At 41.1% G+C, this 4,335-nt stretch overlaps 1 long non-coding RNA gene across 1 annotated transcript; it reads right to left on the reverse strand.

Moving 5' to 3' along the window:
• Positions 1-680: 680 nt before the first annotated feature.
• Positions 681-2,117, reverse strand: LOC115557743 (uncharacterized). Its single transcript, XR_003979239.1, has 3 exons — positions 1,918-2,117; positions 1,153-1,536; positions 681-1,034 (listed from the first exon to the last, which is right to left on the reverse strand). It is a non-coding gene; the product is annotated as an uncharacterized LOC115557743 (long non-coding RNA).
• Positions 2,118-4,335: the final 2,218 nt, after the last annotated feature.

The following is a 4,335-nucleotide window of genomic DNA, read 5'->3' on the forward strand; positions in this document are numbered from 1 at the left end:
AGTGCTCCCACTCTCCAACAGATTCCCGAAAAAGGCCTCAAGTACAAAGTAAGACTGAAGAGGATCAATTCATATGAGTTGTTTTTGTGATTTATATAGAGTTAGCTGTAAGAATCCATTGATCAGCTGCACCGTTATATAAGCCGCAGAATCGAAAAATGGGAAAAAAGGCGCGGCTTACAGTCCGAAAATTAGGGAACCTTATCTGCGATACTTTATTACAGCACAGACACCCGACAATGGTTAATTAGGTGATACTAGAAAATTCCCCACGGCACACCTGACGATCTCTCGCGGCACGGCACACTGGTTGAAAATCACTGTCCTGCTTAATAAATAATAAATCCATAATCTCTGTCGCAGATTATTTCATTGTTTTCTGACTAAACGCAACTGTTTATCGATGTGTTGATTTGATTCGTAAATGGTACAATGGATGTTGAAGGAGATTTGAAACCGTTTGAGCTTTCAATGAAATTCTTTGTGAAGTATGAAGAGCCATACGTATGAATGAAGCTGGTAGCTTGCATTAAATGTCTGCGGCCTAAGTTATTTATTTATATATTTTATCTTTTTGGTTATCCTGGATGTATTACTACGTAATGTCTGTGATATCATATCGTAACATCAACCCTGTAATGCAAAGACAGGCTTCGAAACAATAATAATCTGGAAAACCTGGGCTGTCATGAGTATTCGTGCTGCGGTGACGTCATTTGAAAGTAAAAATGATGATGGGACAACAACGACAAACTGAAATAATGATTTAATGTCCTTAACCAATAACAAAACTCGAACGGGGGGGGTGGGGGGGGCGATGACTACTCCTCTCTTAAATTAATTAGGAGTAATTTTGCCCTTTCAAAAGTAAATAATAAATTGAAAGGTATGGCTGGGACGGTCTCTCCAATCACTGCATCCCACATGGCCCTTGGAACGACATGTTCGTTGTCCATGGGGTCCAGGACCTCCATGTCACCGTCTGGGAGGGTCCTGTACCCCACGACCTGGACCTCCTTGTCTCCATTTATAACCTACAGGAAATTAATATATTAGTTTTTGCTTGGACGCGCCTGTTGGATGCAGAGTAAAAAAGTTACACCTAAATGCTTTACAATCAATACAATGTATAGCCTATTGTCATTTACTCACTTCCACTGAAGTGTGCCCTGACGAGTGGAGGCTCAGTCCCCAGTTGCTCCTTTTCGCCCGCAGATGGGTCACTCTTATAAGGAGGCCAACCTCTAACGGTGTGAGGTTGGCCTCCCTCCAGAGTAGCAATTCCACCTCTGTATCCCCTTACCACAATAAAACAGGCTACGTAAGCAGTGCTTATTTAAGGCCGACACTGATTTGAACTTTTACTTCACCTGCTGAAAAGATATGCAATTGTATAAAAGGAGCTATCAAAATGAGTAATTTAACAAAGTGACTACTGAGCACACTCTATGATCAATTCCTTACATCTTTTAGCACCACGGCCCTTCGAGGCACTGGCGTGCCACCGGCCGCTGTTTGCGGGTGGAACGCACCTAGCTAAATGAGAAATGGGAAAATGGCATTACTACCACACAACTCAGATAGCTTTCTATCTGAGCGATGACAGTAAAACAAAGTTTCATGCATGATAAGCGGTATGATTTTTAAGTATAGATTTTTCTTTTCTAAACTTTATTCCAATATAGGTCACCTTTATCCAATACCATTGTAAGATGTTTAATGACTGATTCCAATGTAAGCTATAGAAAATAATGTCACAGAGAAAGTGGTTTTAGTATTTTGTGTTTGTGTTTTTATAGAATTGCTGCAACCATTATAAGAGAGGGTTTCTGCAAACTGTGCCAGTCAAGGGGTTAAATTTGAATTATAATTCAACATTTTTAATTATAATTTAATTCAAATTAAATTATAACTTACTTCTTTGACCCAGCCCTGAACAGTCAGCAGCGTCGTCTCCTCGACCTCTGCCATCTCCCGCAGAGGGACGAGCATTGACTCGGGACATATTAAGCCCCGAGCCTCTGCCTCCAGGTGGGCGGGGACTTGGACCGGGGCAGCAATGTAGGCCACGGTCTGATGCCTTGTCAGCATTGTTCTACTTCTAATATCCCCGTAACTGCTCCACCCAAAAATTTTTATCCTGTAAGACTTCCCCTCCTCTATCCCCTTAGCCAATTCCTCAAACATTATAAATTTAGTTGCCCTCTTCCCATCAGACACCCCAGCGGCATAGTTGGTCAGTGTGGTGACGGCCAATGCCTCCTCCTCCGAGATGTTCCACTCCTTCACCTTTATCGTCTCTCGCAGAATCACCACTTTGAAGGTGTCGGTGTACAGCTTCTCTGTTCTTTTGTTGAAAGCCATTTTCTGAAAATACATACAAGAGAAAAAAAACAGTTTTTAGAGGCAAGTTTAATATTGAAGCTAAGATTAAATAAGTAAAAGCACACCCTAGTAGCATATAAAGTTAAAGAACGACCCAGATAATAAAGATATCCCGTTGTTGTCCCCTCCTGCCAACAGAGGGCGCCCCCCTCTTTTCGCGTCTATTTAAGAGGTGAAATGATGCTGTTCCAGAAGTTCCGGAGTTACTGCTGCAGACAGTGCGTGCATGCTGCATGGGAGCACGACGGTCTTATCCAACGGCCCTTTTAACGTCCATCGCAAGCAGCTGTGTTCAGTATTTTAAGTGACTCCTGAAGTTAGTTTATTCGCTCTGTGCTTACAATTCCAAACAACGGTTGGTAAAGGCTACTGTTAACATTAGCATAGATAAGACTAGCTCCGTTGAAGTAGGCCAGTTAGACCTCCCCCGTCCACGAGGCAGACGCTAACGGAGCATAGCATGTGGCGCATTCCGCAAAGATAACTAAGGTAAGATATATATATATATATATTTTTAAATTATTTAATTATTATTATTTTTAAATACACAAATGTTTTTTCTACTCCATTTAAGGTGTTCATTTATGACCATTACCGTCAAACTTAAATTAATAGCCAGGGTTACTTTATTTGTTTCAATCGCTGAAAATTCTTGCTCAGCAAAGATAGGGAATACCATCACATTTATTATTTGAACCAGTATGAATATTACCGTACATGTATTAACATTAACCAATAACCCGCGCATTATTCAAAGAATGCGCGCAAACTGTCCGGTGGCCGAGTGGTAGGCCTATAACTGCGTTTGGTCACAAAGACGTAACCGCTATGACGACAGCAGACTGGCTGTGGTCTGCAGATGCCATGGATGGACTTTGCGCGTGCCGTGTTTTCCCGCCGATGTGGTATGGTTATGCTGTTGAGAGCTTAAATAAATTGACTTTATAAATTGAGCAGTGAGCACAAACTAAAAACTTCTGACATGTCTCTCGACTTGTACCTAGAATTTGAATATCTATTTCTCTCAGTAATAATTGGTTGTTACCGCAACGACTCTTCATAGTGTGGTTGGGTGTGAAAGAGGATGGTGTTTCCATGGATAGGCTTTGCGCGTGCCGTGTTTTCCCGCCGATGTGGTATGGTTATGCTGTTGAGAGCTTAAAATAAATGGACCTTATAAATTGAGCAGTGAACACAAACTAAGAACCTTTGACATATCTCTCGACTTGTACATAGAATTTGAATATCTATTTCTCTCAGTAATAATTGGTTGTTACCGCAACGATTCTTCATAGTGTGGTTGGGGGTGAAAGAGGATGGTGTTTCCATGGATAGGCTTTGCGCGTGCCGTGTTTCCCGCCGATGTGATATGGTTATGCTGTTGAGAGCTTAAATAAATGGACTTTATAAATTGACTACGAACAATTATTGAAGTTTAACACTTTGTTCAGCAAACTTGACCACTGACGGCTTGAACTTTAGGTTGTACTTTTTTTTCTTCTCAGACATTGCTCGTTTTTTTCTTTTTACGGGTAAACTAATCTGACGTCGTGACTGCGCAAACTTTGGCCTACTGATTTTATGTTCGAATGTTCCGCCGCCGTTCACAACATTTACTTTTCGTTTGGTTTTATTATATAAATGATTATACTTTCGAGTGTTTTTAAAGTAGATTATCGAAATAAACTCTGTATAAAGACGGGTTAATATATGTCACTTACTTTATCTGTCGTCTTCTATCTGTCTTTTCTTCTGTGGAATGATGTTCATGACGTCTGGGCTGGTATTTAAAGGCTGTCACGGCACGAGCCGCTGTATCGCGTGCTCATTCAGATCAATGCTGACATGATAATAACGTATAGTCGTTCTGAACAGGTAGCTTGGTTGTATGTCTGACACAATCCGTCAGTCCCCTTTTTAAAACGACAATAACTGAGCAGTGTAGCTTTC

The sequence above is a fragment of the Gadus morhua genome, chromosome 2 (genome assembly GCF_902167405.1).
Source record: "Gadus morhua chromosome 2, gadMor3.0, whole genome shotgun sequence".
NCBI lineage: Eukaryota > Metazoa > Chordata > Actinopteri > Gadiformes > Gadidae > Gadus > Gadus morhua.